The sequence below is a fragment of the Manis pentadactyla genome, chromosome 11, assembly GCF_030020395.1.
Source record: "Manis pentadactyla isolate mManPen7 chromosome 11, mManPen7.hap1, whole genome shotgun sequence".
NCBI classification, from domain to species: domain Eukaryota; kingdom Metazoa; phylum Chordata; class Mammalia; order Pholidota; family Manidae; genus Manis; species Manis pentadactyla.
This window is the reverse complement of record NC_080029.1, coordinates 36,542,356-36,566,197: the sequence shown is the minus strand read 5'-3', so window position 1 is coordinate 36,566,197 and position 23,842 is coordinate 36,542,356. Positions and strand designations below refer to the sequence as shown.

Sequence of the window (23,842 nt, the reverse complement as noted above, 5' to 3'; positions counted from 1 at the left end):
GTAAGTTACTCCCTTAATGCTGAGTAACACTTCTCAGCAATGGGTGCTCCCTAAACATTCAGAGGGTTTAAATAAAGTAACCAGATTTTGCACAAATCTCCTGCTGAGATCATTGAGTGCTAACTCAGGCAAGGCCCTATTCCAGAAGCTTCAGGAAGGTAGAGACCTTGACCTCAAAGGAGCTCTGGGGGTGGTCTGCACCTCAGGGCCTGTGCCACCCAGTCATGTGGGCATGAGAGGCCAGACACCCTGGAATGTTGCTCCGAGGGGTGCGTAACACTGGGAAGGACTCCTTTTTGGAGAGGCACTCTTGAAGCCGGCATCCCCAGAGGTCATCGTCAACCTTGACCTTCAAAATGTCAGAGACCATAACTTCTGTCTCTCGGGTACCTTCCCGCTCCCATGGCTCCTATACAAGGACTATTTTTACCAAAGTAAGTCATTCCTATTTTTTTCTTTTTCTTTTTTTTAAATCAAAGAATCACTGATACACAATCTTATGTTGGTTTCAAATATACAACACAGTGGTTTAGCAGTTACGCATTTTATTAGATCCTCATCCCTTCTAGTGCAGTCACTATCAATGTAGAGGTCATTTCTATTGAGCTGATTTGGTGGGAAAGGAGGAAGGGAAAGGAGCCATTTCCCCTCAACAGAGGGTGCCAATGCCAGGGCCAAGGGGGAGATGAGGGGCCATCACCCTAAGCCTCACACAGGTTTCAGAAATCCCTGGGTGCGTCCATGTAATCCTAGGGAAAGATAAGAAAGAAGCTGGCCAAAGTGTTCACTAGTACAGATCACAGAAGGTACCTCCTCACCCTCTTCCTGCCTTTGGTACCTTTTCATCCAGGGGGGTCCTTGTTCCCTTACCTTGGTACTGCCACCAGAACATGTTCCTTGGCTTGGCACCTATTCATAAAGAACTAGACATTCTGCTTGAAACCTGACCCATTTTGCTCAAATGATCTTCACAGTGGCTCACTGTGTGTTTGCAGACCATGCTTGGCCTTTTCTTACTTCCCCACCCTGAGAAGAGAGCTGAGAAAACTGGGCATCACCGTGCCTTGTAGACCTGCCACCCACCACAGGATATGGATGTGGCACTAGGAAACCAGGCGGGCCCTGCCCACAACACATAATTACTAGGTTAATATTTGGATGACCCAAGCCAGTGCCAGGTCTCTTGTACTTATAGGAGCCAGGACATAATCCCCCATCTTTTCTTCCAAAACAAACCCAGAGAGCCTTTATTCTCTGTGCTGATTTCCTTTGATGAGGTTTTCCAGGGCCTGGTGGATGACTCTTTTCCCTCACCTTGGCCTCTAATTACTGCCCACGTTTATTTGCATCTGTTGTGGTTTCTGAACTAGGAAGGGAAGTGTACTTGGATGTTTTATCATCACTTTGAAACATGGATCTAGAAAAGCACAACATTCCTGTAATTTCCACTCCTTTGGATTTCTATTCAGCCTCAGTTTTTGCTGAAACAGCACATGAGGCAGAGAAGAGACAAGGTAAGGGCGCTTCCCCAAAGTGCCAGTACCTCCCTGTCTTATCAGGTGTGAAATCAAATGATGGAGCAAGCTTCCCTCTTTAATCAGCCCTCAGTCAGCAAGGAAGTACACGCCTACCCCACACAAGTCAAGAAACCAGAGTGAGGGAGCTCCCCAGAGGCACAGATATGCCCTCTGCCCCCAAAGAGTTCACCATGTAAACCATGCACTCAAATGTATTCTCTATGTAGACCCATGTGTCCGAAAACGAACAGGTCCAGTTCTCAACCCAGAAGACAAAATGGTAACATGTGAATGAATTTGTTGCATATACAGTGACAGCTTTACAATGTTGGAGCAGCTTGAGCTCACTGTGGACTGGAGGGCTCTGGGATGGTGACCTAGAAGAGGAATTACTTGAACTGAATCTTCAAAATCAAGGAAGAGTTATTTAGGTGGAAAAGCGGGGAGGAAAATGAAGGTCCCCCATGCCACAAAGTAAGGGTGAACCCAGCACATTCAGGGATCCATGCTGTGGACCTCTCCTACTTTGAACTTCTTCCAGGCTTTCTCCTTCACCTGGTTAAGCAGAATAAGAGGATCCTGTTAGTCTGCAGGCCTACCCCCAAGTCTAGAATGACCGGATTGCTGAAGGTGAAGAACCCCTTAAATCCCAGCTTGCTTACTCCCGCTCTAACCAGTGCATGCTGTGTAGTCACTGAGTAAAAATAGCTAATTACCAACTCTTGGGGGGCAGGGTTAGGGAGAGGAGGTTAGACTGAGGGAGACACCACTGAATGCCAAGACTAGGTGGGATGGAAGGTGAGGGGGCCGGGGGTACCTCAGGAAGAGCTGCTGAAGAATGTTGAAGGTCTGTGCTGGGACTGGGACTCTTGTGTCACTGAGGAGGACAGGTGGCCAGACAGCTCTGCTTGTCTTATAAGTGTGGGAAGAGAGGCAAGTGGAGGGAAAGAGTCAAGGCTGATTTGACCCACCCTCTGTGCTCTGCACAGAGCCGTCATAGTCTAGTAACACAATTTTTGTTGTGGTAACAGACTGTACCTTCCCTCCCTTCTGCAGCTGCAAGGGACTTCATAGTCAAAAATCTGTGCACAGAAGAAAATGCCAGGAAGGACATGTGTGGTGAGCTCTGGGTCCCTGGCTCCCCAGCTAGTCTCAGAGCCTCTGCAGTTATCTCCCTGCACTTGACCTTGGCTGCCCCAGTAGCGCCAACCAGAGCCAGCTCCCGGCTTCACCACCCTGCACCCGCTGGCAGGGTTTCCTCTCCTTGATCCCTGTGCTAACAACAGCCCGGGCCAGACAGGAGTGTCGCAGGCCTGCCCAGGCTCTGTCCCAGAGAGGAAGAGGAGCAGGAGGAGGAGGAGGGGAGAAGGAGGAGGAAGCAGCAGCCCAACACATGGGAACAGTGAACGCAGAGGAGGGTGCCAGGAGGGCTCCTGTGCCTGAGACAGAGCCCGGGCTGCCAACCTGCCTGGGAGCTGAGACTTTTGGTTTGAGTGTGGGGGTAGCTTTTTAGTGATACCCGTGTATTTATTCATCAGGATTGTATGTAACTCCTGGGGGCATGTCTGGCTCTTCACCACTATCTTCCCAGCAAGAGGCATCAGAAAGGCACTGCCAGGAGGCAGTCCCCATACAGGTTTGTCAATGAAAGGAGCATTAAGTACGAGGGCAGGAGGGTCTGCTGTTTTGTTTACTGCTGTATCCTGGGTGCTTATCACATAGTAGACACTAAGTAAGTATTTGTTTTTTGATTATTAATTGTTTAAAAATCACCTGATCAAGGCTGGAAGTCTTTTTCAAAGGTTGCAATTGGAGGAGAGTTGGAGCAGGAATTTTGCAGAGCCTGAATTCAAGATCCATCCATCCATGTATTGAAAACCTACTGTATACCAGGCACAGTGATTTAAGTTTGAGATACAGAAGTGATTCAGATATCATCTCTGTCTTTAGGAGGGTCACAGGAGACTTTAAACAATTTAAAGATTTTTTAAAATGCTGATGGAATTGGGCAGAATCTGAGCAGAAGTCTAGAGAAGTAGATAAAAGCATGGTCCTGGCTCAGAGAGATTACGTTTTAGGAGTCTCTCTAAGCCTAAATTTCCTTCTCTGTAACTGGGGGATAGTAATAATTTCTGTTTACTCTGGGGGTTGTTGTGAGGCTTAAATGGACTAAAGCAGAAAGCCTTCTCGGCACAGGGGCTGGCACGCAGTAACACAGGGCACGGGGGGTCCCAAAGGAAAAGCAGTGTGTTTCACATGCGGAGTGTCCACAAAGACTTCTCAGAGAAGAGACGCAAGCTAAGTCTTCCAGGATATGTGTGTGTTGATCAAGTGGGTGGAGGAAAGGGTGGGCTAGGTGGGCTGATAAGAAGAATACACTGTCCTCCTAGCTCAGCAGATGAAGGGGCCCCAGAAGGCCATTGAGGGAGTGCTTAATGCAGGAGCTGCCTAGATGTCCACCTGCAAGACACAACGCACACTATGGAAGGTTCTGCTCTTCTCCATGGAATCTCTGCCGTGTCATCTATGCATGAGGCCCTGCCAGGCACTGGCCTGACTACCTGGATGTGCTTCAGCTACATCCCCAAGCATGTGGAAGATACGCACACAGTTCCACCAGGGGTCACCACTTGGGAGTCGTCAGTCTGCTTGAAGGAGGGGCGAACACTGTTTCTGTTCTAAGCACTGAACCTCATTCAGCCATCACAACAAGCCAGTGAGGTAGCTGCTATCATTTACCCTTTTTTTTTTCAGGGCTACTCCCTTGCGCGGGCTCCTTCCAAGGTCTCAACATGGGCCCTAACAGAATGTTCACATATATATTTTAGGGGTGTGGATATTGGCATATTTAAAATTTTTTAAAAATTTATTGAAGTATTAATATACAATTTTATATTGGTTTCAAGTATACAACACAGTGGCTCAACAGTTAACCAAATTATTAAATAGTTATCCTCACTGTGCAGTTACTATCTGTCAACATAGAAAGACGTTACAGAATCATTGATTATATTCTCCATGCTGTACTACAGCCCCTGTGACCAACTTATATTATGATTGAGAATTTCTGTGCACCTTTATCTCCCTCACTCTCCACACCTACCCACCCCAACCCCTCCCCAGTGGAAACCACCCTTCACTTCTCAGTGTCTATGAGTCTACTGCTATTTTATTCATTTTGTTTTTATATTCCACAAATAAGTGAAATCATATGGTATTTGTCTTCCTTTGACTGGCTAATTTCACTGAGCATAATACTCTCTAGGTCCATCCATGTTGTTGCAAATGGCAGGATTTCTTCCTTTTTATGACTGAAGAATATTCTATTGTGTACATGTACCACATCTTCTTTATCCATTCATCTATTGATGAATACTTAGGTTGCTTCCATATCTTGGCTGTTGTAAATAATGTGGCAATAAACATAGGGGTGCATATATCTTGTTGAATCAGGATTTAGTTTTCTTTGTATTTACCCTTTTTTGTAATTGAGAAAACAGGGACACAGAGAGGTTAAGTAATTTTCCTAAAGTCACACAGCTAGGAAATGGTGGAGGTAGGCTTCAGATTTAGACAAGTTGGTCCAGGGTTGGAGCTCGCAGAAACCACTGTATGTTAGAAATGCGAGAAGGGGTAGAAAATCAGTCTTTACTGTTTATATGGGTGTAAAAACCAGTTAAGTTTGCTTTGTCAGGAGTATTAGAGACCTACATACAGCTAAACCTTTTCAGTTCTAGGGTCCTGAGACTTTGAAAATCTGAAGACTATCTAGGTACTCTTCCCAGAAAAATACATGCAAATGTAATTCTGGGGGGTTGTGGGTCTTCTGAAGCCTATCAATAGAACCATTAGGGGCAGGTCAGCTTAAGTTAATGGGTCTAAGATTTCCTACTGGGTCTAAGGATGGGGGTGAGAGAGGAAGGTGGGTTTGCTGGAGAGGACCAAGCAGGAGGCAGACAGGTTCTGGGTCCACGGCCAGGCTCAGCTGAGCAAGGGTTATGTGCTCCCCAGGCTGCCTGACTGCTTGTCGCCCCGCTTAGCGCTTCAGACATGAAAGCATTTGCATCAAACTCTAAATCATCTGTTGCTATTTCTTTACATATTTTTGCAAGAAAAGAAGGCTTTATTTGGAATGATTCGCCAACATACTATAAATCAAGAGACATACAAAGCAGACTTAAAGGAGCTGCAGAAACTTTCAGAGACCCAGGAGCTATAAAAAGAAACTATTTCCAATGTGTCCTAGCAAGGCGTGTAAACTCAACTCCAGGGAAAAGAGCAAATGAAATCAACTACTTCTCAAGAGGTTACAAATCTACCTAACATAATGCACAGCTGTTTTCTTCTTAAAAAATGGATCAAGATCATTCACCAACAGGATTAAAAAGTAAAAGCTTGGAAAATCTGGCAATGAAAATCAACAGCTGCGTCTCTCCCCACTTTGAGTCCTAAACCCTAAAGGTAATTACTTCTACCTGTTCTCTTGTCACTGCTCCGCGGGGGGAATGACCTCTTTATCTCTAATATGCTTGATTTCCCTTGTGCTGCTCTCACACAAGGATTTAGATCACATTACCCCCTCTATGACATCTCCTCCTTCTTTACAGTTACCTTACTGGTTTCCCCTCTACTGCATTGGTTAACACTGTAACTTTGAAAAATATATTCTTAAATCTCTAGCTCTTGTTCATTCAACTTTTAACAATCTCTGTTGTTTCCCTACTTTACAGATTAGAAAACAGAGGCCTGGAAAGAATGTTGCTTGTCTAAGGCCACACAGTTGGTAAGTGGTGGAGCTGGTGACTAGTCCAGATCAGCCCCCAAGCCGGGCTAGGCTGTTGTGTTCCCAGAAACACTTTTGCCTGGCACCTTATCCCTGAAGTGGCATCACCTGCTATTTTTACACCTGCTACTATGCAAGGAGAGCAGCCTGCCCAAGGGCCCAGCCCTGCTGGCTAGTTAAAATACCATGGCAGCTAGTGAGGAGGAGTGTTTACAGAGTGGATCTCAGGGTGCTGTGAGTCAGTCCTGGAGGTCTGGGGTCCATATGGGCTTCCTCATTCTCTTGCTGCAGGAAAGCAGGATTAGAAGAGTTAGTACAAGACATTTTACACTAATAGGGGTTAGGTAGAAGTGAGCTCAGAGATTCCCTGTTCAGCTCTGGTTTTCCCTACTGGCAAAGGAAAACAAAGGCATTGAGGTGAGTAGCTACTTGTTTAGTGTCCTGTCCCACGTCTGGCAACACAGGATGGCCTTGCTGGTGTCACCTTACTGGGTGTCCCTCTCCTCTGGGTAACTGCAAGACTAGATTTGTTCTCATTGCTCCTTGATGGTTTAAATCCCAAAATCAGAACTGGGCATACCTGGTAACAGTTGTTTCTTAATCTTTCTCTGTTAATCTACCACTTTATCAGAATAAATACACAAGGCCCAGGTTGGCATCTATGCAATGGTGTACTGGTAAATGCCCAATAGCTGGCTCCCCTGGGAGGGGGTGGGGGTGCTGATATGCAGTATTTGCCAATTTCCACTGTGTGCATATTCCCAACCATAGTCGTTTTCCAGCTACCAATGTGAATTTACTGAACTTGGAACTGGAGAGAGATGCTCAGCAGCAATTCATTAGAAAGTGCCTCTATCATCCAGATGGAGCACAGATAACCTCAAAAGTACAGATAATAGTAAAATTGAGTAAAATAATTAGCAAATGATTATTTTTGAGTAGTATTTATTACTTTTTGAAACAGTTTATTTCGTTATAAGTTTTTATAAATTAATTGTTAATAATACCTGTGTTTTTAACAACTGGTTCCTAAAATTCCTAAAGATTCAACAGCTAGCTCTTGTGAGCTTGTACAGACAAGCTCCTTAAAAAGCTTAGGATCTTGCTACCTGGACTAAGGACTAAAGCAAGGAGTGGGGGGTGTGGGCCTGCGCTCTGTTACAAGACGGTGACATACTAAGTGAGCATCCTGTGAACTGTGAAATACCCAGGCGGGTGGACTGTGGTCGCACTGAGCAAGCAGGCCAGGTTAGGCCAAAATCTCTCAGAGATTTGAGTAGAGCTGGGCTGAAATCTTGTTGAGCACACTCAGAAGTACAGTAAAGGGCAACCTTGTTTGCTGTGGCTATTCTTATCTGCTTCCACAGCCTCTATCCTGGGGTGGGAGCAGAGGACTTCTGCTTGTCTATGAAAGGTAACTCAAGAGATATCATCTCTTTTTGGTCTAGAACAGTCTCCTTCAGGGTCTCTCAGCCCCTCTTAAATACAGAGCTAGTCTTTCATATTCTCCCCATACACTTGCATCTTAAGCAAGATGATGTATTCGTTTGCTTAGAGCTGCTGTAACAAAGTACACAGACCAGGTAACTCAAATAAGAGAAACTTATTGGTTCACAGTTCTGGAGTCTGGAAATCCAAGGTCAAGATGTCAGACGGGTTGTTTACCTTCCAAGGGATGAGAGGAAAATCTGTCCCAGGTCTTTCTCCTTGGCTAGTAGAAGGCCATCTCTTCACATGGTGCCTTCTCTCTGTGTGTCTGTCTCCCAATTTCCCATTTTTATAAGGATAAAATCATTATGGACGAAGGGATCACCCTATTCCAGTATAACCTTATCTTAACATAAGCAACAACCTATTTCCAAATAAGGTGACATTCTGAGGTACTAGGGGTGTGATACTGTGATTTATAAACATGTGTTTGGCCTTACTGTTTCTGGCACAGAGCTCCTAAAACTCTAGGAATTTCCTAAGTGATGAACTGATAAAGGTGCCTTTTGTTTTGTAAATAAGGTGGCTTTGGAGGGTGCCTAAAGGATGGGGACTGGTTGCTGGTGGAGCCAACCAAGTGATTAGAGGATTGGAACTTTCAGTCCCACCCTGACACTGGACGATAATTAAATCAGTCATGCCTATGCCATGAATCTTCCATAAAAACCCAAAGGATGGAGAACTTAGGAGAACTTCTGAGTTGGTGAGATAAGGGGACAGTGGCACAGTCCAAGAGGGCATGGAAGCCCTGTGCCCTTTCCCCATACCTTGGCCTACACATCTCTTCCCTAAGGAAAATGTTTCTCTGAGTTCTGTGAGCTGCTCTTGCAAATTAATCCAACCCAAGAAGGTGGTTGCTGGAAGCTCTGCTCCATAATAGGTGGCTCCAAAACACAGTGATAACCTGGGATTGCAATTGGCATCTGAATTTGGAGGTGGGGTGCAGTCCTGCCAGACTGAGCCCTTGATGTGTGGAACCTGATGCTATCTCCTGGTAGACAGTGTCAGAACTGAGTTAAATCCATCTGGTGTTGGAGAATTGCTTGTAGTGTGTGAAAAACCCTCCTTCCCACATTGACACTGGGTGCAGAAATCTTATTAAGGGATTAGGAATTCAACATATGAATTTGGCGGGGACACAGTTCAACCCATAACAAAGAGCCTTTGGCTGTAGAAGCGCCTGAGTGGAAAGGGAATTGCACTGGGCCTCATGAGTGGGGTGGGTGTGGGAGCCAGCCTCCGCATCCTTCATGCTCCTCCTGTAGAGTGGCTGGTTTGGTCTGGCTTCTGAAAACCTGCCTAGAGCTCACTCAGGTGAAACTAGTCTCACCTGGCTCTGCAGCGCTGAGTCCCCTGGTCATTCAGTTCTCACATTTGGTGGCCTCTCATTGTCCCTCAACTTTCTGTAATCTTTCAGGTCTGAATACTTACTCAGTTCCCTAGTGGGGCTGGGACCTTCCCGCTGCACTCCCATTGCAAGATTCGGGGCTCTGCGAGACCACAGACCACCTTGCAGCCCACCTACCTCTCCACTGCATGGCCCGTGCTGGCTATGGACCTTCCCGAAGGTACCTGAGGAAAGAAGGAACAGCCCCACTGTTCTGGGCATCTCCTCGGCTTTCCCAGCAGGGTCTTGAGCCCAAGTGGGAAGTAAGACAAGCTCCACACATATACTATTTGCCTCTCTTCCTTTTCTCTCCCCCACCTTCCTATACTGGAGGTGCTAACTTTTCCCTAGATAAGCAGGAATCTGAGTTATCTCTCTCTACACCTTGTAGTAAAAGTCAACATGCAGAACTCTAACAATACTTTTGATAGTGAAAGGGAACTTTTGCAATTTAGGGGAAAATTCCTCTCCTAAAACAGTCTTGTTTTCAAAATCAGTGGCCTCAACTTTTTGATCCCTAGCGGAAAAAAAAAAAAATGAATATGTGCATATATATTTGATATATATCTTAGAATGATATATACATTTAATACTGTACTAATACATTATATGCTTTATGAGCATACATCCAAAAAGAGACACTTTAAAAGATAAGGTAAAATGAAAACAGAAGCATCCAAATTTTCTTTCTGAAACCCAGTGTGTTGTTGTCTTGGGCACACCCTACTTTGGAGGCCACTGTTTACTGCTTTGTCTTGCAAGGGACTAAAAAAAAAAATCGGCATGCAAAGCTGAGCAATGACCTGGTTGTTCACTTGGCATCTCCCTTTCCCTGAAGCATGGAAACCTGTTGACTAAATGGGTGGAGAGCCAGAGAGCATTATAGTTTAAGCGGAAAGAAAAATACAGCAGTTTCATATATATTCAAAAGTATCATCCCATGTAATGGGAACCAAGCCAAGGGCTGGCCCTGATGGCCGAGGCCTGGGGAAAAAACAAGCTGCCTCTTTGTGGCCCGTAACAAACAACAGGCCCTTTGTCATCACGTGAAGACTGATGGAGGGGTTGGTGCTTGTGGCTCCCTACCCTCCCTGGGGCTTCAGGACAGCGAGGGTGCCTGTTGGCAAGAGAAAGGTGTGCACACCCAAACCTGTATATGTGTGTCATGGAGGTGGGAGCCACCAGGAGGTGGGTGTGGGACAGGGCAAGGAATGCTAAGTTTTAAGTGCTGGGAATAAAAAGGACATGGACTCTGAATCAGGGCTTAGCTGTGCTATCCCAGAAGCTGACCAAATCCCCTTTTTCAATAGGGTATCGCTTTGTGTGGAAGTCCCCAAGCAAGAATGCCAGTCCTGATAGTAGGGAAATATAAAATCCTTCTAAGTGCAGCATTTCTCACATGGGAGGTTCTGAGAACCCAGGAAGTCAGGAAATGGATTACCAGCTTCCCCCACTATATCGAAGTAGTGTTCCTATGACGCCTTTTTAAGCTGAAATGGCATAAAGTGAAGAAGCAATTACCATTAAAATATATGGAAAAAACTTTGAGCATTCTCAAGCCCACAAAGTAACCCCACCATAGGCTTTTCTGATACCATGGGATACATCTTGCTAACAGGTGTGCAAAATAAATCAACAAAAAAACAAGTGTGCACATAGTTCAAAGGTCTGGCAGCTGAGTGTGGTTCTCAGGGAAGAAGGCTGGTGGGGCTGCTCTCACTGTTCATGGTGCATGATGCTGCCTCTATCATTTGCTGAAAACCAAACGCTGAATGCTATTTTCACTCTGCCTTTTCTCGTAAAAATGAAAATCCTCTTCAAATTTCTTTGTTAGGAAATACAAGTACTAACGTAGATCTTTTGGAAAAGGGAAGTGGTGTAACATGGACTTTCAGAGGGTATGGGGTCCTGGTAAAAGAATTGTGTCCTTATATCTTAATAAAGACCTAGAACAAATATCTTGGAGACTTTTGGACATTCCCAGGAGCTGGTCACTTCCCCATGGCTTGTGATGTTGATTCGCCCTGGCATATGGGCCCTGTGGTCAAGTAGCAAGGATGAGACAGTCTTGGATCTTGAGGTCTGATCTGAATCCTGGCTAATGCTTATATGTTTGGTGACCTTGGTCAAGTTAACTTGGTGAAGCCTCAGTTTTCTATCAAAAAAAGGCCCAATACTAAAGAGAATTGTTCATACAAAGTGGCTGTTACAGCGCATGGCACACAGTAGACAGTTAATCATCTTGATAAAAATTAGCTAATAGTAGTTTAAGGCTAGACATAACTGCAAGCTTTCCTCCCAAATTTCCCAGCGCCTCCTGCCTGGTCCTTCCTGTCCCTTCAATCAAAACTCTGAGGCATTATTTAAAATGGTCTGTTTTAAAAACAGAATTTCTAGGAATATTTAGCTTTCTAATTAACTTAAAAAATAATACTGGTTTTTTTTTTTTGCATATAAAGCTGTCTTATGTTATCTTTAGGAAAATTACCAGTTTCTTACCATGTTTATCTCTACTGTCATATCACCAATTCCCCTGAACAAGCCCCTCTTCACTTCCATAGTATTTACACCCCAATTTAATGTTCCCCCCACATTTGCATATTTAGTAGGAAGATCTTAAAAACCTGACCATGTTCAAAATCAAAAGAAATATAGTTCCAATACTGAGACTTCAGGCTGTGTGACAGATGGTAGAAAGAAATATTTATATGAAGGCTGTGGGTGGGAGAGGGGACACTTCTCCTGTCGCTTGTAGCTGAACCTGCAGCAACTGCCAGTTGGACCTGCAGACAGCCCTGGCGAAGCCACCGTCAGTCTGGAAGTGTCTTCCTCACAGCAAACAGATGCCCTTCGTTACTCCTTTGGGTAGTGGGATTTTTCTCAGATGGCCTCCCTCACAGTCTCCCCCAGGAAGTGGGCTCCGTTCCCCCAGGAGAGGCACAGCTGAATGTCTGGAGCTGGCTCCCCAGTTTCGCAGAGTTGGCCTTCAAGGAAGAGGGGCAGTAAAGTGACAGGTGAATGATGGGATGGGGGGACGGGCGGGTGAAGCTGAGGATCGGAAACAATCTCCCCAAGGGTGTGTCTGGAAGGATGGGGATCCATCCGTGGGGAGCATCCCAGTGAGGGGTTTGGGCAGCCCAGGGCAACAGGTGACAGGAGAGAGGGAGGCACCTGCTCTCCCACCAGCCTCACGGAAACCTACCCTGCTTATTTTTTACTAAAATGTTTCAGGAACAAATATAGGAAAAGGAAAAACTGTTTTTTAAAAAGAATAGCACAGGCAGGTTGGCACGGTTTTTCTGTCTCCACCGATTTGTGTTCAGGTCCCCTCCAGGGTTCTCTGCCGAGCCTGGTGGGCTCTGTTGGTGTGGGAAATGCTGCCACCTGCTGGGCCTTTGGGGAATGTCAGCTGACCCTGTCAGTCGAACCTGGCCCCAGACTTACCGGGTACCCTGGGTTTCGGCGCCTGCTCCACCATCGGGCTTTTCCTGAGGAAGCCACACAGAACAAACACTCCCCAACACACATGCGCACCAGTAATTTTGACTAGAACGTGCCCAGAAGAACTACAGTTGACAAAGTGGAGAAGGAGAAAGTCTTCAAGGATTTCCTTTCATGGGCCCTTGAAGGCCACTTTGCTTTGACACTTCCATCCCTCAGCTCTGGCCTTAAAACTTTAATTTCAGCCACTGGTTAAAGCTCAGATGTAATTCAGCAGAACCTGAGGAGAAAACACTTTAGAAATATATTGAAGCAAAACAACATAAAACACAAAATAGATTCTCTAAGGGAAAGCTCTGCGTGGGGTTGGGAGATGGGCACGGAGCAGGGGCCATGAGAGGTGGGAAGAGCATTTGTTAGGAAACTCTTAGCTAAACATCGGCTAAGACAGTGAGAGAGAAGAACAGAGGAGGGGGGAGGAAAGGGGAGAATGAAGTTCCCTGGAGCTGGGAAATGGCCTCTTGAACCCATTCTTCCTTCCACAAATGCTGTGGAAGTTCCCCGTCTCTGGCTAGACTTCGGGTGGTGGCATGAAGCATAGCCAGATGTGGCTTCTCTGGAAGGGAACCCAGGGCCTGTGACTGTTCCTTGGAGGTTCAGAGCCTGGCAGGACTGTGCCTCAGCTTCAGACCTTGATGACCTTACCAACCCCCCCTGGTCTGTGTGACAATAGGCAACAGTCCCTTCACACTCAATTTCTCCTCTGTTCACTGCAGTGCTATCTGTGCAAACATGCAGTGGAAGTGTGCATATGCTTCCAGCTGCTGTCTAGGGGGAGATACTGTGTTTCAGGGTATCTGGGCCTCAGAATCCATTGACCTAAAGTTTGTCAGATGTGTACTCAGAACAAGTGCAATTATGTTCTGTGTAAAATATAAAACAAGAGCACATCTGATCCCTACAAAAGCAGTTAGATACTGGGGAGAATGGGAGGGAAGGGAGGGATAAGGGCGAGGAAGAAGAAAGGGGGTATTACGATTAGCATGTATAATGTGGGGGGGGATGGGGAGGGCTGTGCAACACAGAGAAGACAAGTAGTGATTCTACAGCATCTTACTACTCTGATGGACAGTGACTGTGGTAGGGTTTGTGGGGGGGACTTAGTGAAGGGGGGACCCTAGTAAACATAATGTTCTTCATGTAATTGTAGATTAATGATAACAACAACAACAACAAAAAAGCAGTTAGCTGTATGTGGTATTCATTGTTGATAGGCTAAAGACCACCCTCAAATTCAACCAGCCAGGACTCAGTAGAGTCCAGCAACAACCATCAGAGTTCAGTGACTGATGTGGGCTTAGCCTCTCTGCCATTTTTTAAGCAAATTAGATTAACTGAGAAAGTAAATCATTTGTGTCTGGTAACAGCAATTCAAATAAAACCCAAGAGCACACAACACTATGAGAGCAAAACTTTGAACCAGGTCATTCAAAAGAAAGTAACTTGTTTATGTGTAACTTCAGCCTTGGGTAGTTATAGTAAAAATGAGGGGTGGCATGGGAAGTATGATCTGAAAGTTAATTAGGAGGTGTGCAACACGTGCTTTGTATCTATGCAGATCTAACCATAGAAATATAAGTGTAATTTGGATGATTTTATGTCGATTATAGAGCAGGTTTCTGCCATATAATTTCAAGGTGATATTTTGCATGAGGTTTATGATCACCTTGGGCTCATAGGACTGTCCAAAGTAACAGAGTTTAACTATTAATGCAGTGTTTTTCTAAATGATTAGATTAATGCAGTCTTCTTGAAGCTAGAGCATGCTGAAGGACTCCTCAAGTCATATATTAGCTATGCACTGTCTTAGGACTTGGAGAGCTATAGAGTTCCTTGCAACACGGTGAAGTGACAGGGTAAACCTACGGATGTTAAAATCTCAGTGTAGAATATGGATACATCTGCTGTGTTCCCTGAAACTCCTTTCCTTTTCTTCTTGGGCTCTCAGACTCAATTATGGATGAATCTCACAGACATGATATTGTACAAAAGCAGCAGATGTACCTTCCCACCTTCCCTCTGTTCTCTTTCCTCATCTGCCAGCTGAGTAACAAGGATTCTACAGACCTAGAAGAGGGTGGTGGACACAAAAAAGAGCTTAGGGGACCCTGAATGGGCATGTGAATACCTGGCCAGGAACACCCACTTTGTATTATGACATGAGTGAAAATAGCTTTTTGAGTTAGGTCACTGCGAATTTGGGGTTAATCTGTTTCAGCAACCAGCATTAGTTATCCTCAGTGGTACATAGGGCAATAGACAATTAAGTGATGACAGGTGGTACCATCAGAATGTGCTGAGAAGCTCACCAGAAGGAGAGGCCACCAGGAGCTGGTGTTGTCAGGAAAGGCCTTTTCCCCTCTGCGGGAGCTGCATCTCCAGTGGAGGGTGGGGCTTGGGGAAGTCAAGGGGGAAATCCTTTCAGGCAGGAGCGGAGGCCTGGGGGCCCATGCTCTGGAGGACAGTTGGAGAACATCCCGTTCCTGCAGGTGGCAGATAGGTCAGGGCCAGCGTTTCAGGTGCCCTTGTCATCACTGAAGGATCACGGGAAAGAAGGGTCCACAGCTATTCTTTCCTCAGTAGATCTGCAGCTTAGAATCTGAAGTGACGTATGTGCTCAGCCTACACGTTTGCAGGGCAGTTTCAAGTGAGTTGTGTCTAATTCTTTTCCTTGGACAACATGGCTCCATTGTCATCTCTCTGTCTCATAATTATCTACTTTTAAGAGAATTTATGGAGCCTGATGAACAGCTTAACGTTTCTTTCTTTGAACTCCCAGATGTTCTGACCTGGTTCCAACTTCCAGTCAATGTTCCCAGCCCTTCCCCAGAGCTGTCTCAGAATTTTCTAATCCTCCCTGGGACATTCTGATTTCCTGCTGAGAAATAAGAAAACAACAGTGCTTCCCAAAGGGTGGTATGCTTGAGCCCTGCAGCCTAGAATCTCCATTTTAGGAAGTGTTTACAAGAGTATAAGGTTCTGAAAGGAAATGGTCCTATGAACCTCCAGGGAAGGAATATGAGAGCCCACGGTAAGGACGGCCCACCATAAAGGCTTTGCCACATTCCTCAGCAGTACAGGGCTGTCTAGGAAATTTGTTTTGATTAAGAAATATATCAAAGTAAAAGTGTGTGTGTGAGTGTGTGTGTGAAGCAGATCTGAGAAAAAGGCAAAAGTAAAGGAAGCGAGGGAGATAAGGAGAGAGGTCAAAGGCCAATAGTTCTCTTTCCTTGCAAAAATCTCTTTTCAGTGCACTTGAATTCTCTTTTATTATGGAAATATTCAAACACCTGCCCATAAAATAGTGTAACAAACCACCATGTACCTGTCTTTCAACTTCAACAGTTGAAACATTTGTCAATCTTTTTCACCTATTTGCTTTTTTTGCACTAGAGTTGGGATTGGCAAACTATGACCCCATGGGCCAAATCCAATTTGCCTCCTGTTTTTGTAAATAAAGTTTTATTGGAACACAGCCACACCCATTCATTTATGTATTATCTATACTTACTTTTCCATCACAGCAGCCTGAAATATTTGCTATCTGGCCTTTTACAGAAAAAAATTTGCCAACCCCTACACTCGAGTAATTTAAAGCAAATACTAGACATCATGCTATTTCATCTCTAAATGCCTCAGTATGAATCTCTAACAGATACAAGCTTCATTAAAACTATATCATAATAGAATTATTATGTATAACAAAATTAATAACTCATTCGTTTCCTCTGATTTGTGTTTAAAATTTCTCTGTTATCTTAAAAAACCCTTTTTACAGCTTGATCTAAATCAAGCTTTTTTCACATCATGATCTAAATAAGCTTCATATGTATAATTTGGTTAAGTTGTCTCTTAAGTAGCTCTTAATCCATTGTCATTTCTCCCTCACTGCCCTTCCTGCCCTGCCATCTTTTAATGTCATTTATTTGTTAAATAAACCAGATCATTTGTCCAATAGGATCCCCATGGATAGGGCTGGTTGTGTCCTCACTGTATCATGTAACCACAGTGCATTTCTGTGTCTGGACTACATGAGGTGATCAGGGGAATTTCTCATTGCTCTTTCCACGGGAGGTGTGAGGAGTCATGTGGAATGAGAAATTACTATGATCAGACCCGGCACTATCCCTCTGGGATGTAGAGTGTCAGCTACGTAAGCTAGACTCAAGAAGGCATCAAATTCTCCTTAACTCAGCTACACTGAAGCTTATGTTATGCAAGTGGTGAGAATGAAATCTGTCAACATGAGGACCATTAGTAGAGTGATAGAGGTAAGAAACAGACCTCAATCGAGCGTGATACACCACTTATAAAATTAGAAGTACAAAACAAATCAAAACAACTCTACCTGTTTGACAAAGACCCAGACCTTTTCAAGGACCTTCACTGAGATCTATGGGGAGGAGGCACGGGTGGGTGAGACCACGGATGAGGAAGAGGGAAGACCAAGCACAAGAGGACCAGGCAGTGCCCAGAACCCTGGGGGGTGGGTCCCCCTGAGCTGGCAGCATGATTAACTCAACTCTGCACGAAACAAATGCACTGACCACAAGGGATTCTTTTCCTTAAAGGAGGCTGGACTGTGTGCTTGCCAGGAAAAGTCAAAGCTCATTTTGGAGGGGCTTTCCAGTTGTGAACAATCTGTCACACCTCCAGCTGTGAAGAGACTGAGCTAGAGTGGGACCCCCCAGTGTGTGGCCACCCTATCCCTCTACAGTTGCAGTGGCTCAGCAGCCTTGTCCAGTGGACACAGGAGAGACCTTCTCCAGTGAGCCAGGGGCAGGGCTTCCTGAGGGTGTAAGATGCCTTGAATCAGAAAAGGCAGCCACCTGGACAAAGGGAATTTGGAGTACAGAGAAAGAAGTGGAGATACAGCAACCCCACAGGACGACTTTCTTTTGAAGGCCTAGGTCTGTGACTGTTAGGGGTTGAGTTGTGCCCTGATGCTGCCCTCAACCAAAAAGTAAAGATATATTGGAGTCCTAACTCCAGTACCTCAGAATATGACTTTATTTGGAGACAGAGCCTTTACAGAGGCAATCAAGTTAATATAAAGTCATTGGGGGGCCCTAATTCAGTAGGACCGGGGTTCTTATAAGAAGGGCAGACCTGAGACATGTACACAGGAGCACACTGGGTGTGAATTGTCGTTACGCTGCCACAGCCAAGCGACTGGACCAGGCCCTTCCCTAGAGTCTTCAGGGGGGCAGGGCCCTTCTGACACCCTGAGTTTGGACTTCTAGCCTCCAGAACTGTGACACAATACACTTCTATTCTAAGCCACTCAGTTTGTGGCACTTCATTTCCACAGCTCTGGGAGGCTAGTACATCCACACACTTCTGCCTTGTGTTCTCTGAGGGGGTGGGAATGTTGTCTGGTCAGCATCTCTCCTCCCATGGTGTCCTACTCTTCAAAGAACCCCCTGACCGTCCACAGAGGCTGGTGCACATCTCCCGGCAGCCTGAGGAAGGCGGCCAAGGCAGCTGGTGATCAGGCCTTCGGCTGGGCCACTGGTGACACAGCACATCCCACGGTGATGGGTTAGTTTCTGGACCCAGTCGTCGGGGCTACTCGCAGTGACCAAAGGACTTCGAGAAGATTCTCCGGGTCACAAAAAGAATGACTGTCTGATTGCTCATGTCAAAGATACAAGGGATGAGGTGAGGGAGACTGCCATACCTGCATTATGTGAAGTCATAACACCTGGATCCCAGAGCATCTTGTCCTAAAATCTTCACAGCTGGACTTATAAAGCTGGGGACTAGGCCGGAGGTCACGAATTTGTGCGTGCTTTTTTAGTTACATGGGAGTGACTTTGGGAGCATGAGGGCAGACACATGGGAGGTGGGGGAAGACACCTCAGAGGGGAATGTTCAGGGGAGTTCAGAGGGAAGATGATAAACATGGTGACAGTCTGAGCCTCAGACTAGATGCTGAGGAAGGAGCACAAGGACTGCGGAGGAGAGGGTGCTGCAGAGGAATCCCAGTCTGGAGACGCAGCTCCTCAGAGGTGTGTCATTGAACGGCTGGGACCGCTGGGCTGGCTGCCGGCAATCAGCCTGGGATGCCCAGGCAGGTCTGGGAGCCAGAGGATGGCAGGAAGCTGCTGCCATGTGCCGCGGTCTCCTCCTCCCCCTGGCCCCCCACACTTTGAGGGCAAGGGCATGCTCCTTCCTGGGGGATCCATGTGGCTCTGGTGGGGCAGCCTACCACAGCCCCCTGCCTTCCCCTCCCTACAGCCCAGAGATGGACATGAGCCCCACGTCCAGCTGATCAGAGCCCTTCCGTGGGAGACACATCTTCTCAAGCAGGAGATTCTTCCTTAGTGTTGTCAGATGGCTGCGGTGTGAGCCTACAGCTGCCTGTAGCCGCATTGGGCCAGCCCAGTAACAAAGTTTGGGTCTACGAAGGATGGTAACAATTCTGAAAACAACGTGTGGGTCCCTCAGTTCTGTCCCAACCCAACCTGTAGATGCATGTCTGAGACCTAAGGCGAGAGAGGGTTGTGAGTAAAAATGAATTTTTTGGTAAAATCTCCATAAAGCTGTAGAGCAAGGGCAGCACATGAGGGAGGAGAGAAACATCTTTCGGCCACTTGATTATGGAGCAGCACCCAGTTTTGGTCCAGTGGGTTCTACAGAAGCAATACTTGAAAAGTAGGCACAATGCCCATGGGAGACTTTGGTGCTTGACCAGGGGCACTGGCCTCCGGTGGCAACAGTGGTGCCTGGCAAGAAATGGTGGTATCTCAAAAACCATAGCAGGGGCCAGGAAGAGCTAGCAAAACAGCAGCCAGGGAGATTCATAAACACAGGAGACCTATCCCTCCTCTCCCAATTCTCAGTCGTACTTTTTATTTTCCTATAGGAGCGGGACAATGGTTAATTTATAGATGACTGCAGGCCCAGGTCTTGCTTCGGCAGAAGAGGCAGGAACAATGAAATCCAGCTGTTACTCTCGCTATGTCCCCTTTTGTACTTGTGGGCTGACGTGGCCTTGGAAACTCATGTACATTTGGGGAAGCTAAATAAGACCAGGTCACCTCATAACAAACGTTTTAGTTATTTATTGATGCATAACAAATTATCCGAAAACTTAGAAGTTTAACAGAATCAGTAAATGTTTATTGTCTCACACAGAACAGGAATTTGGGAGTCGTTTAGCTGAATGGTTCTGGCTTGGGGATCTCTTGTGAGGTTGTGGCAAGCTGTCAGCCAGGACTAGAATCTAATGTTTGACTGGGGCTGGAGGATCCACCTCTAAGAAGGATACTTACATGGCTGGTAAATTATGTTGGCTCTTAGTGGGGGTTCCTGGTTCTTGTGCACATGGACTTCTCCATAAGATTGCTTGAGTATTCTCACCACATGGGCGGCCGACTTTCCTGAGAGCAAGTAATCCAACAGAACGAGGCAGAAGCTGCAATGTTCGTTAGGATGTAGCCTCAGGCAGTCCGCTCTTTCCTTACTTCAAGATCCTATTGTCCACAGTCCATCCCCATTCATTGTGGGAAGGGACAACAGAGGAGCAGGAATACCAGGAGGCAAGGCTCAGCCGGGCTTGGAAGCCGGCTACTGCAGCCAGTCTCAGCACATATTCAAAACAAGCACCAGTTTCATGTCCAAAAACACTGAAAAGCAACTAGTCTTTACTGAAGTCTATACAAGAGGTAAGGAGTAGGAATTACATTGCAGGGTGCCCACAAGTTTTAAAGTTCCTCTTCGCTGAAGTCCCACTCTTCACAGTGACTTCTCTCTGAAGTCTCTATTCATGCAAACTTATTCAAATCTTCACATCTCTCCAGTCACCCCCTCCCCACCTCAGTTATGTAAAGGAAGTCAACCTCTCTCACCTCTAAACTCCCCTCTTGACTGTGAAGCACCAGGAACCAGGCAAGCAGCCACAGGCACTCTTAAGTGGGGCATAGAGAGTGGACCAGGAGGGAAGGCCGGGAGTGATACGGTAACATTTTGTGTCTGTATCACATTTATGTCCTAAGTGTCTAGTACAATGCCTGCTACATAGTGGGTTCAATAAATGTTGGTAAATCAGTGGGTGGTGGCATTTAACAAATTCTAGCTGAAAATGCTGGTATTCAGTCATAATAGCATAGCAACAAGTTCCCATATGGAACACAAAAGTGACGTGGGACTGTCTTGTTTAAAAATGTTCATGATAAGGACACGTGATGTTGCTATTTTTCTCTGTATGTAGTTTTTGTGTTCTTCTCTGAATAAGCCTCTTGGGAGCAGGATCTGGTTTTATTTATCACTGTGTCTCCAAAGTCTGGCAGTGCCTGGCTTTGGGTAGGAGAGAGTTTTGTCAATAATTTATTGAACACTGAGAGCAAATGCCAGGCACTTCTCAGGGCCAATACATGTGTAACTTCATTTTAATTCTTACATTAATCTAGTGAGATAGGTTATATTATTTTCATCCCCATTTTTCAGATGAGAAAACAAGGCACAAAGAGGTTAGGTAGCTTTTTAAGAGAGCACAAAGCACTCGCTGGGGAGCCGTATTCTGGAGTCTGTGACCACCCTCTGGGCCACATCTAAGGGTCTGTGGAATTGGATTAAAGTTGAGAGAGGAGATCTGTCAGACTTCTAGGGAAAGCCTGTAAATAAACATCAGAAACATCTAGAAAAACACTGAGGAAGTCCTGGAAACCACAAGTATGCCTTCAGGTGACTCATGGAAGGAAGAGAGGAGGTTGCAATGCCTCTAAGCATGGCTGGTTTAGGGCAGGATGAAATATGTCAGAAAAATGAATGCACAACTAGAAGATTTTTTTAGAGAAGTGAATTATGCATTTGTCCAAACTCATGGAAATTGGGGATCCCTATGTAAACTTTGGCCTTTGGGTGATTATAATCCATCGTTGTAGATTCTTCACTTGTAACAAATCTACCACCCTGGTGGAGTGTTGGTAAAGGGGAAGACTATGATGTGTTGGGGTAGGGGATAAATTGGAGTCTGTATTCCTTCCTTTTAATTTTGCTGTGAACCTAAAACTGCTCTAAAAAAAAAGAAAGAAAGAAAAACCATTATCAGTAGAAAAAACAATCAATGAACACAAATAAAGCCAAGCAGTTGGGTTCATGTTAGCATCAAAATAGAAATACAGCTGGATCAGGAGCCGGCCTGTCTGCCCCCCAGCTGCTGTGACGGACAGCTGGCTGGGTATTTGGCTGATGCTCTGTCCATCACAACTTATAAAGGTTCTGGTCATCACAAAACTGGTTATGTGGGACTCATGTTCAGTCTCATCTGGATAATAATGTTGGAGCGAAATTTTAAAAATCACCATGGAAACCAGGAACCAACACTCCTATTTTGGGGAACCAACTAATGGAAAGTTTTATAAAATAAGTAACACAATCTATGCTTCAGCCAGGGAATTTGTGGCATTTCTCCCTTGTTACATGGTTAATGTCCATTTCACTTATCATCCCATAATACTACTTGTAAACCTCAGAAATTTGAAACTGCATCATTATCAAAGAAGTTTAAAAAGAATGAGAACATGTTGATTTCCCAAATAGGGAGTTTACACAGCTGAGGCAAAGGAAAGCAGAGTTATGGAAATGAGAGGTGACGCACCACCAGGAAGGATCTAGGATGGTGTGGAGATGTGTGGGTTTGAATTTCAGTTCTGCTAATTTATACACTCCGTGAATTTCCACAGGGCACTTACCTTCTCTGAGTCTTACTTTCCTCATCTGGAAGTGGAGAGGGTTGCCCTAGCTAATCCTTAAGCACCCGCCCAGCCAGGTCTGACTCCAGGAGAAGTGTGGTGTGGCTAAGGTTATGGTGCTAACTGCCACCTGTTTCATACACACACAGAAGCCCACATGAAGCATCCCATTTGGGGAGGCAGCTCCATCAATGCAAGGCAACCAGATCTTCTGCAGAGGTGTCAGCCTTCTGAGTGTAGTCACAGCAGGTCCCAAGAGGGGAGAAGACCTGAGCTTGTTTCTGATGGGGAAGATCCGCCCTGCTTGAACACTAAATGGTTTTCCCTTTGCCCCAATTCCTTGAACTCTTTATCTGTCTTTCTTGTATTTTTCTAAACACTTCAATCCTATTATGGAATAAAGTGAGGGTATAAATATATTCATTTAAAAAATACCTCAAAAATGAGTTGCTTCAAACTACCATAGAACTACCATATGACCCAGCAATGCCACTTCTGGGATATATCCAAGAGAACTGAAAGCAGAGATTTGAACAGATATTTGTACAACAATGTTCATAGCAGCATTATTCACAATAGCCAAATGGCTGAAGCAACTCAAATGTCTATCAACAGATGAATGGACAAACAAAATGTGGTCTATGTATACATATGTAATGTACATACACATACACCATGAAATATTCAGCCATAAAAAGAATGAAATTTTGATACATGCTGAAACTTGGATGAATCTTAAAAACATAATGCCAGAAAAAACAAGCCAGACACAGAAGGGTAGTTACTGTGTGATTCCACTTATATGGGGTACTGAGAATCAGGCAGTTCACAGAGACAGAAAGAGCAATAGAGTTACCAGGGGCTGGGGGAAGGAAGAAGGGGAGGGTTATTGGTACAGAGTTTAATAGGTACAGAGTTTTTGTTGGAGATGATGAAAAAGTTTGGGTGTAGACAACGATGATGGCTACCCAACATTAGGAATGTAAGTAATGCCATTGAATTGTACACTTACACTTTTTCCAAAGAGAGTTCCTTTCTGTGCTTCTGTTAATAACTCTTTTTTCTGAACGTAAATGGGGTCTCCAAAATAGGAAGTGAAAAGGGAGGTGTCGCTGCTAAATAATGAAATCCAACTTGAAATCGCAATGACTGAGATGTTTGCGTATGTGCCAGCATTTGTGCACGTCTGGGAAGTTGTGAGGAGGACATAGATTTAAGAAAGAGGCAGAGAAAGTCAGAAAGGCAAAGAGTGAGCCAAAGACCTCACGCAGGGAGCAACTTTTTCCCAACAGGATCACTGACTCCAGACGCCCCAAATTACAGAGACCCAGACTGCTCCTGACTCAACAGCTGAGTGAGTTTGTCTCTAATCTTTCTCCCAGGGAAGTCTAGTGGATATTCTTCCAGAGCTGTCCTGCTCTTAACAGCCGTGGCAGGTTTTCAACTGGGCACACTTCTTCCACGGATA

The 23,842-nt window shown here is 45.4% G+C and overlaps 1 long non-coding RNA gene across 1 annotated transcript; it reads left to right on the top strand.

The window, feature by feature from the left end:
* The first annotated feature begins 582 nt into the window (after positions 1-582).
* LOC118922811 (uncharacterized) lies at positions 583-22,778 on the top strand. Its single transcript, XR_005028904.2, has 6 exons — positions 583-2,636; positions 3,056-3,153; positions 3,908-4,238; positions 5,635-5,978; positions 6,248-6,717; positions 22,524-22,778. It is a non-coding gene; the product is annotated as an uncharacterized LOC118922811 (long non-coding RNA).
* Positions 22,779-23,842: the final 1,064 nt, after the last annotated feature.